Here is a 10,736-nt window from a genome sequence, read left to right as displayed (position 1 = left end):
TTTTTGGTTTGGTTTTTCGAGACAGGGTTTCTCTGTGGCTTTGGAGCCTGTCCTGGAACTAGCTCTTGTAGACCAGGCTGGCCTTGAACTCACAGAGATGCACCTGCCTCTGCCTCACGAGTGCTGGGATTAAAAATAATGGGTTTTTAAAAACTGAATTTACACCAGGCAATGGTGTCCCAGCACTTGGGAGGCAAGAGGCAGCAAGCAGATCTCTGAGTTCGAGGCCAGCCTGGTCTACAAAGTGAGTTCCAGAACAGCCAGGGCTGTTACGTAGAGAAACTCTATCTCCCTATCTCAAAACAAAACAACAACAACAACAACAAAAAAAAAACAATAAAAAACAAAACAAAAAACCCAGCAAATCAAACAAACAAAAAACAAACTTGAATTTACATTTACTTTTGAGTAAAAAGTTGATTTGTTCCCAAGAAATACCTCTGAGCTAGAGACGTAACTCAGCAGAGTGTTTTCCTAGCATGTGCAAAGCCCTAGGGTTTGAACCCCGGACCCCTATAAAACCATGCACACATGGTTGTAAACCCAGCACTTGGGAAGCAGAGGCAGAAGGATTTAGTCTGAGTTCTCCCCCCAAAGCCTTCACAAGCCCAGTGCCTACTAAGGAGTTGGGGAGCTGACTTCAGGTTTAGAAGCAAGTCCTGACTATGGGCCCTCAGACTGGGGTCTAGCAAGCAGAAGGTAGTCCTGCTTTGTGCCTCGGGCTCCCTGTCATGGAATGGACCTGCTTTGGGCACTGTGGGGTAAGTGGGATAACTGGACTCTCTGTTACTGCCCTGATACATCTGCGGTCAGTATTTTTAGTGGACATCTGAGATGGGGGGCCTACAATGCCTGCCTTCTCTGCCTCTCTATCCAGACTATGTCCAGGGGTGGGTCAGGCTGGCCAACATGAAGACCAGGATAGCCACAGAGCCTGTTTTTCAGAGCCACTGACCAGTCAGTGTATGTGGGAAGGGCCATGGCCCTAAGTCTGTCACAAGAACATTGCGTCCATTCCCTTCCTTGCCAGGCTACTGAGGCCAGTCCCGGGGTCTGCCATAATGCCTGCCTCAGGGCCATGCACCCCCTTAACACCTGGCCAAGTGGCATCCCCCTCTCCGGTTAAAGACATTTACCCACCCGCCCCTTGCCCACTTCCTCAATCCAGCCAGCTATAGTTGTGGCTGTGGTTGGTGGCTCCTTAGGGAAACGGCCACCCAGTGCTCTCCCATGTGCCGAGTTGTGTCTGCTGCCATCGTTCTAGGGCCAACAGGTGTTTCCGCACACACAGGCGCTTGGGAGGACTCCAGTCCTCACCATGGGGTCAGAGGTGCTGGGGGCCCCACAGCCAGACTGCAGGTTTTGTTTGCTCTCAGAAGAAGAAAGCTTCCTCTGGAGCGTGGGGAGAGCCTGCCCTGGGGTGACTTTCTACCACCTGTCCCTGCTTAGCTGAGACTTTTAGACAGCATCAGTTCAGAGCTCAGAGCAGAGGGATGGTCCCAGGGCCCTGTGACAGACGAGGCGAGAGGTGAGCAGAGTATGGTGATAGGAAGACCCAGTTGGATTGTTTGGATGGAGGCTGGGAGGCAGACGATGGGATCCGATCCAGATGTGGACAGTGACCAGCAGGGAATGAGTGTGACCTGAGGTTCCGCCACACTGGCTGTAAGGTTAACGATCTGTAGCGTCATGTTATTCTAAGGACAGTGAGTTCCAGGATGCCCTGCTTCTGCGAATGCAGTCATGCTTGCCTAGGGTACACAGCAAGCCAGCCCTGGGGAAGTCCTTTGGGTCCCTAACTGCCAGGCCCTCGTCCTTGTCCTTGTCAGGGAGGGGTCACTGTTTTCAGGAGTGTCTTGTTTCCTTTGGCTGTGGTAAGGAAGACTTTTCCCAGGAACCAGGCTCAGTAAAGAAGGGCAAACCTGAGTGGAAAAGGAAGTGTTGGAGATTGTCCCCCACCTCAGTGACAGAAGCCTGTTCTTCCAGCAGCCAGACTTTGTGGACACTTGATAAACGCCCATGGAAATAGGGTACATCCTTTCTTTCTCCTGCACTCTCCCATGGGTGGGTCAAGAATATAAATCACAATACATTTGTTTGCCTGGCATGGTGGAGTACACACTTAGTCCCAGCATTCAGAGGCAGAGACAGAGGCAGATGGAGTTCGAGGCCAGCCTGGTCTACAGAGTGAGTTCTAGGACAGTCAGGGCCCTTAAACAGAGAAACCCTGTCTTGAAAAACAAAACAAGCCTGGCAGTGGTGGCACACGCCTTTAATCTCAGCACTCGGGAGACAGAGGCGGTTGGAGCTCTGTGAGTTCAAAGCCAGCCTGGTCTACAGAGCTAGTTCCAGGATAGCCAGGGCTGTTACACAGAGAAACCCTGACTTGAAAAACAAAAAACAAAAGAAGGAAGGAAGGAAGAAAGGAAAGAAGAAAGAAAGAAAACATGCAAACAAATAAAGACAATGTGGTTAAAAGCATAGGCTGGGTCTCAGGGGGTAGAGGGTGGAGAGCTTGCTTGCCTAGGAAGCACAAAGGCCCCCGTCCCCAGCGCTGTATAAACTATAAACGGGCTGTGGTAGCACATGCCTGCATTTCTAGCTCTTGAGAGGTAGAGGCAAAAGAATCCAAAAATCGTGGTTATCCTTACGAAAAGTTCAGATTACTTCAGCGGTATTATCTGACCATGCCTGCTTGGGAAACATTGCCTGAATGTGAGCTGGACACGTGGTAATTAACAGAGGAAGGCTGGCATTGCAGTTTGTCCTTCCTAGTTCACTGAACCCTTTTCCTGATCTCTGGGTGGCCTCTCCCTGCCCCCCACCTACTCACCTGCAGCTATTGAGCAGTCCTGGGACAGGTAGGAGACAGTCCCCTCCCCTTCTTAGCCTCTGCTTCCTTAACATCTGCAACTGAGCCAACAGTCTGAGGCATGTGTCAGTGTGGGGATCTCACAGTTCCCTGGCGGGGCCCCGCTCAAGGTCCTGGCTCTGAGCACCAGCCTGGGAGTCACACTGCTTAGAGACCTGCACAGGTAGCTAGGATGTAGGCTTGGGTGGGAAGTGCCCATGGCAGACTGTTACTTTGCTCCCTCAGGCTTGGGAATAGCTTCCTATAGAAGGGGCAGCCAAGCTGGGCTGGGTCGCTGAAGAGGCCTGGGCCGCTAAGCCAGGGTCCAGGGTAGAGTAGGTGAGAGATGAGCCTACCTCTGCCAGCCCTATACCCGGCAGCGCTGTGACCCGGGAGTGAGATGATCATGGACTCCGACAACTAGCCCTGACCATTCAGATCCAGGCTGGCCTCTGAGACACAGTAAACAGGAAACCCCACAGAGGCTGGAGGTCCTGAGAGAAAGGAAGGAGCAGGCCAGAGGCATCACAGAGCTGTGAAGTTGGCAGGAAACAGTGACTTCCCTGTGCTCTGTCTGCTACCTGGCTGTGCCAGCTGTCAGGCCATCACCACAGCTCTGCTATGGTTGTCTCAGGAGTCCACAGCCTGGGCTACAGAGCAGGGCCAGCTCAATAACACAGACAAAACCAGGGTCCCTGGCCAGCACCCTGAGGCTCCGGGGCCTGGCCTTTCAGTACACACATACTGGAGATTCAGCTCCAGTATGACTCCTTCAGCTTATGCTGGGACTCTAGTCAAGCCTGCCCCAGCCTGCCCCCCTCCACTAGAGTTGTGTGGGGAAACTGAGGCCCACACAGTAGCAGAAGGTCACCAAGGTTACCCTGAGGTTGGTGGTAGATGTCTGTCTGTCTCTGATTATAGCTTGTTCTGGATGAAAATAGCTCCAGGAGGGTCAGGGCTGGGGCCCAGCGGTAGAGCATTTGCCTAGTAAGACCAAGGCCCAAAGTTACATTTTCAGCAGCCCCACTAAACAAACAAAAAGCCCTGCCTGGGATATTTTAAGCAGACCCTGAAGACTCAAATTGTCCACCAAAAAAATATGAGCCTGTCATATGGGTCTGATAGCGTGAGAACTCCTCAGAATTGTGCAAGCTGACAGTACAAGGCCGGAGGAGAATGTCGGTCCTGAGCAGCTGAGGTCCCCGCTGCAGCTAAGGGCCTGGCAGTTTTCGTTTTCCACCCAGCTGGTTCCCAGATCCACTCCAGCGATCGTGGGTAGCGAGAGGCATTAGAAGCCCAAACACCATGACCTGTGGGTTCCACCTCTGGGAGTTCTTCCTCAGGAAGCATCGTGGGAGCCAGAAAGCTGGCTGCTGCGGGGACCCCTGGAGGTGTTATTTATAACCCCAGACCTGGAAGGGGACCAAATGTGTGGAGCGGGGCGGCGCCAGCCAACTAAGCAGTGGACTGCTGACAGTAACCAGTGACGCCCGGGGAACCACGGAAAGTCCAACGGCGTGGGAAACGCTCACAGTCATGGGCTTGGATGAGAAGAGGCAGGATGGAGGCAGGCAGAAAGTTGAGCTCTGTGTGTTGCTCCAGCCAAGGAGAGCGATGGAGGCTGCATTCCAGCTTGAGCCTGAACGCACAGGAGGGAGGCCACCACCCACCAGCTATTCGGGTGGGAAGCTGCAGACCCGTCTGCTCTGGCTGAATTCCGGGTCTGTCTCTGGGTCACTGAGTGGGCTTGGGTGAGTGGGCGGCAGGGCAGAGGGCAGCGCTGTACCACCTGGACCAGCCAATCCTCATCCCTTGGGTAGAGACATCCCTAGGACTTGTCCCAGTTCCTGGGGAATGCAGAGGCAGATGTGCTTCAGGGGAAGGAAGCCAGTGGAGATGGGGGCGGGGGGGCATCCTGAACCGCTCCCACATATCCCCCAGTCCTCTAGCCCTCCTTGTCTGACTCTACTGTTCCCTGTGTATTAGCTGAGAAATGTGGCATCCAAATGTCTAGGCACCAGCCTGACAGTTCCTGAGAGTAGAGGCAAGCAGATTCCAAAGGTGGGGTGGGGGCGGTCAGGAGTGTGATGGTATCCCCACAGCTGTGGAAATCAGCCTAGGAATGAGGAAGGTGAGGACAAGGTCCTGAACACCTGAAGACCAGCGGCCTGAAGGAACCACAATCACAGCCTGGGGACCACTACACCAGGGACCACTGCCTGGGCTAGAGGCAGCAGGGCTTGACAGGCCTGGATGGCTATCTTGAGCAACTTGACAGGCCTGGATGGCTATCTTGAGCAACTTGACAGGCCTGGACGGCTATCTTGAGCAACTCCAAGATAGCTCACCCATTTCCACTTCCTTTCTCCTAGCCAAGGTGGGCAGAGGAGGAATTCTTCATCTCAAACAGCCAGTCCCAGAGGTAGGTTCAGTGCCTGTTCTGGCCCCACGTTATGGGCCTGAGTTGGGTTGGTGTTTTCATGGCTAGGATGTTTTCATGGCTAGACATGATTAACCCTCACTTACATTCACTGGTGGGCTTAAGACCCTGGACTGAGGAAAGCAGGTTCTTATTTTCTCATGATACACTATTATCACCCTGTGAGGCTTGTTTTAAGAATGGGGAAAATTAAGCCAGGCATAGTGTCACACAGGAGGCAGAGGCAGGAGGATCTCTGTGAGTTCAAGGCCAGCAGGTATACTTAGTCAGTTCCAGGACAGCCAGAGATACACAGTGAGACCCTGTCTTGAAAAAACAAAACAAAAGAGTGGTGGAACTGAGTCATCACAGAGACAAAGACAGGGACAAACCAGCAGCGGCCTTGGCACAGCTCAGAGCAGTGGTTCTCAACCTGTAGGTCCCAACCCAGGTGGGGGTTGAACTATCCTGTCACAAAGGTAGCCTAAGACCAGCAGAATACACAGATATTTACACTATTGTTCATAACAGTAGCAAAATTACAGTTATGAAGTAGCAATGAAAATAATTTTATGGTTGGGGGACATCAGAATGTGAGGAACTGTATTAAGGCACCCATTAGGAAAGCTGAGAACCACTGGCTCACAGGTTCTAAGGATGCTTTGGGCTTTCTATAACTTTGACATTCCTAAAAGACATTCTGGTGAAATAGTCTGAGCTCCCATAAGATCCTATGAGGTACCCAAGGTGTAGAGCTTACAGGTGTCCTGTGGGGGCCCAGAACCCCCTAGATCTGCCATCCTGACCTCTGCCTAATCCACAGAGCTGGGAATGGACATTTCTCCTAAGAGCTCCAGTATCCTGAAGGCCAGCCTAGAGTTTCCCTGGTTTGGAAGAGGATGATCAGGGGAGCTTGGGGGTCATCTGGGGAGCAGCTGCACCAGGCTTCAGTGCGTTCCGGTTTCAGGGATGGTTTCAAGCAAAGGGAAGATGATCAGGCTTCTGTGAAAACAGGCTGTACCCGGTGGTGTCCAGCCATCAGCAGGGGGGAACGTGTTATTCTCACAATTAATCACCTCTGTTCTTCAGGAGCAATTACTAGGCTAAGTGGGTAGTTATCTCCTCTCCTTGCTGGGTTAGCCTCCCCCAGGCTGCCAGGCTGCACAGGTGATGTGGGGGCAGGGGAGAGGACTCCTGTATCTATTTCCTAAGAGAAAGTCTCCATATCCTTGCTCAGTGTCACACCAGACATACTGCTGGCTGCCCAATCCCTACCTGAAGGGTCAGAGGAGCCTCTCCAACATCCTCTGCAGGGAAAGCTCTCAGTGACTTGGTAAAGTCTTGGTTACCTTCTAGCCCGGGTCTTCTCACCGGAGAATTGGAGGGGTACTTGCCTCCTCTCCCAGTTGTGCGGGGCAACTAGGGCACCAGGGCAGAGGAGACCATTCCAGGTCACCTACACACAGGGACAGAGGAATGCAGAGGAATGGAGAAGGAACAAGGAAGGGAACCAAGCTATGGTGCAGGGTCCAACAAATTGGTCAGGAGTGCTAGGCTAGACTCGGAGAAGCCAGTGCCAGGGTCCTTGGGCTGTATGAACTTCACGTGATATGTCCAGGGTGGAAAAATCAGTTGGGACAAGCCGCTGGGCGGAAGATAAGAGAATGTTGTCTCTTGGTGGTGATAAAATTCGATGAGTAGCTGGCCTGGTGACCATGCTAGATGTTCAGTGTGGGCCAAAGGCAGCTTCCGTGCTACAGAAATTTTACTTACCATGGAGGGTACTGAGGTTGAGGCCCACCGAGCTCAAGTGTCAGGAAAGAAGCCTTAGGGAGTAGGTGAGTCAAAAGCTCAGGTGGGGTATCCTGTGTGTGTGTGTGTGTGTGTGTGTGTGTGTGTGTGTGTCTGCAGAGTGCCTATGCTGGTGAGAATCCTGTCTCAGTTTCTTCTTCTGAAGCACAAGTCTGTGGTGTAGAGAAGGTTTGGGTCCTGTTCTGGATATCAAAGGCCTGTGCTTCCCAAGGTGTGTTCAGAGACAGGGACAGCAGGACCATGCCTAGGACATAGACCCTAAATGGGTCATAGTTTGTCTAAGAGATAGGGGCATGGGTCTGGTGGATCCAGGCTGAGTCTGACCCTGGGTTTCTGCCTCTTCCTGTCTCTGTGGTCCCTTTCTCCAGCACCAGGCCACTTTTCCCCTTACTGTCCCCAGGTAGGTTCAGGGAGCTGGGACCAGCCAGGAGAGAAAGAGGGAAGGCCTGGAAGGCCTGAGTCAGAGTCCTAGATGCACTGGGACACTACTAACACAGAGGTGCCTTCTACCATCACTCATGCCCTAAGGGCCCTTAACAGCAAACATGGAAGCCATCAGTGCTATGGTCTGTGACTTTCTGGAGTCCAGGACCGGTAGGGAGGGAGCCCCTGCAACATGCATACTGCTGGCTTTGGAGAGTGGAAGCTCTCTTCCTCTCTAGATCACTGCCTCTGTTGAGTTCCCAGCCTAGAGCAGCCCTTGAGAGCTCTGAGTAAGTGCAGATCCTACTGGGAGGATCCTTGGGCCCCAGAGTTTGAGAGGAGGGTGTGTGGCCATGTTGGATCCCTGCCATGGTCACGCCATGTTCTATCAGCCTAGGCCCTTGCCACCAATGCTACTCTGCACATCTCTGTGGCCTGTGATGGCAGGCATCCTCACATTGGCCATCAGCGTCCGTCTCTCTACCCACGGCCCAGAGCTATCCAAGACTGCTCAGACCTCTGGTGACAACATGAATGCCTGGGGGTAGGTGCTGCTCTCTTCCAGCCCTTGCGGCCCCTCATCCTCTGTTCTCTTCAACACTACAGTTGGCTTCCAAAGCCGCTAAGGTCACCCTGTTATCCCTCTTTCTCAGGCTCTGTCCTTGGAAAGTCCCTATTTCATGCCTTGGTTTTCGTCATGCACAGACAACAAAACCTGCTGTCCCAGCCCTGAGTATCTCACCTATGGCCAGCCCATGGCCATATGCCCACCCAGCCTGCTCCCTATAGCCAGGCTCAGAGAACACACTTCAGCCTTGACACATGGACAGCCACCAAACCCATCTTACAGATGAGGAAACGGCGTAAGAGCAGGGGCCAACTGGTCAAGCATCACACTTAGGAGCATATGGCTGGGTCGGGACTAGAATCTGAGCTCTTATCTGCCACGGGTATAGAGTGGTCACATTCTCTTGAGACAGGCAAGAATAACCCCCTCTGTTCAGTTCCCAGAGGAGTCAGCCAGGCCAGCGCCACCCTACACAGAGAGGAGGAGAGCTACTACAGGCATCCAGCCAAGCACTGGTCTAGGCTGGCTACTGTTGGTCGTCTGTGAGAATTTGGGCACTAGACAGAAAAGGTCAAAACCTGGCGCTCTTTACCCTATCCTCTATGCTGTCTACAGAACACCTGTTCCCAGGGCAGAGTAAAGTCACGGAGAGGGGCAGGCACACCAAGCCTGAACTCCTTACTGCTTGCAGGGCCTCCTGCTTCCCAAGACTCTCACTTCATCCTTAGCACACTTCTGTGACCTGCCTGTCCCCTATCCACTGGTCACCCCATGCAGGTTTCCGATTGCAAATGCTGCCCCTCCAGGCCCTTCTTCTTGTTGCCCCATGCCCACTGCTGCAAGCCTGGGGCCAATGTCTAGCAGTCTGGCTGCTCTCTCTGAGAACTGGCTCTGGGCCTCTCTGCCTGATATTTCAGAGCCTCTGGCTCATCTGGTTTAGGAGCCTAACAATGCACCCTCGTCGCCAGTATCATATGTAAAGACAGAAGCTGTAATTCCGCACTCAAACTGTACCCTGAAGTGGGGATCAGCAGAGCCAGCCTTGGGGTACAAAGAGTGAGGAGCCTCAATGTGCAGCCAAACCTGCAAGATCCCAGTTAACAAAGAGACGGAGTACTGGGGTGAAGCAAGGTTTTGCCCTTGGGGTCATTGGGCCTCGTTGCCTATAGTCACTTAGATTCTGAAGTTTTGGCATCCGGTGTCTCCCTACCATCCTGTGGGACCAAGTGGGTAAAAGAGCAGCCTCCAGAGCTTCACCCCACCCATCGTGGGCGGCAGAGCCTTGAGCTGGTCCACTAGAGGAAGATGGTAAGGCAGACCCCTCGTGGTCAGATACACAAGACCACTCTCTGCTCATCTCTGATGAGAGTGCTCTTCTTCCTCCCTCCCCATCTCCCCTGCCCCCTTAACACCTTGGGCTGAAACTAGATACCCTCTCAGGATGGGGTCTTCTATCCATTTTACAGCTGTACTCACTAAGGCAACAGGAAGACCAGACTGTTGCTAGGAGATGCGCAGTGGAAAACCTGTACCGCTGTGCTTAGTAAGCCTCAGTCACTCCTACTTGTGTAAACTTCTCCATCTTCTCTCCTGGCGGGTATGAGTGATGAGAAGACCCAGAATTTGGGAAGGCTATACACTGCTCGGCTGGCCAGTGCTAGGGTGGCCCCGGAATGGAGGCCCAGGCAGTCCCATTGGCGCTGGCAACATTTACTGGACACTAATGCTTCATTCAGTGAGACGTTAAGGATGCAGACGCTCAGGCCACAATGATCTCTACAGCCTGGCTTTGCGGCCCCCATTTCAGCCTGTCCCATATAGTATGGAAGCTCAGACCAGGGGACTCTCCCCAGCAGAAGGGTGAGCCCACCAGCTTCCAGCCTTGGCCTTTTGTTCCTTTCTCCGCTTCTGGTCCAGCACAGCAGGCCACACAATGCTTGTCATCTGTAGCTTGCTCTGACCCAGACTGAAGTCAAAAGGAAGGCAGCCCGTTCCTTCCCTGCTCCCTTCCCTGCTCCTGTGCTCCAGAAAGAGTTCAGAAAAACTTCCCTCCCAAGAAAAGCCAAGGTGACAGGGTCCTGTGGGCCCTCCCTGGGGCAGGTTCTACAGCCACTCTTTCCCCAGTGATGGTGTCAAACAGAGAAAGCCTTCCTGTCACTCCCACATCTGCCTGGGGACTGTTTCAGAGTGGCTTGTGTAGCCACTGAGACGCAATGTGCTGAGCTTTCCTCTAGTGTACCCAGTGTCAGGATGCCTTCCTAGGACGGGATCAAAGAGTGTGCATGGGCAATGCTGGGAAATTCCCCAAATCACTGTTTGCAGAGGTCACCACCATGACAACAGTGTGTGGGCCTTGGCTCCTCCCACTGCTATGGTCTTGGAAGCAGACACGGCCAATCTGATACGATAGCACAGCTTTAATTTGCATTTTCCTCAAAGCTTTTTGAACCAGCTCCTCTCCTCTGATGCATCTCTGCATAGCTTTATCTTTCTGTACTCCCTGACACTGTTGTTGGTTTGTTGCCGTTTTTTGTTTGTTTGTTTGTTTTTTCTTTTTTGGTTTTTCGAGACAGGGTTTCTCTATGGTTTTGGAGCCTGTCCTGGAACTAGCTCTTGTAGACCAGGCTGGTCTCGAACTCACAGAGATCCACCTGCCTCTGCCT

The sequence above is a fragment of the Microtus ochrogaster genome, chromosome 4 (genome assembly GCF_000317375.1).
Source record: "Microtus ochrogaster isolate Prairie Vole_2 chromosome 4, MicOch1.0, whole genome shotgun sequence".
Taxonomy (NCBI): domain Eukaryota; kingdom Metazoa; phylum Chordata; class Mammalia; order Rodentia; family Cricetidae; genus Microtus; species Microtus ochrogaster.
Note: the sequence above shows the minus strand (reverse complement) of the source record.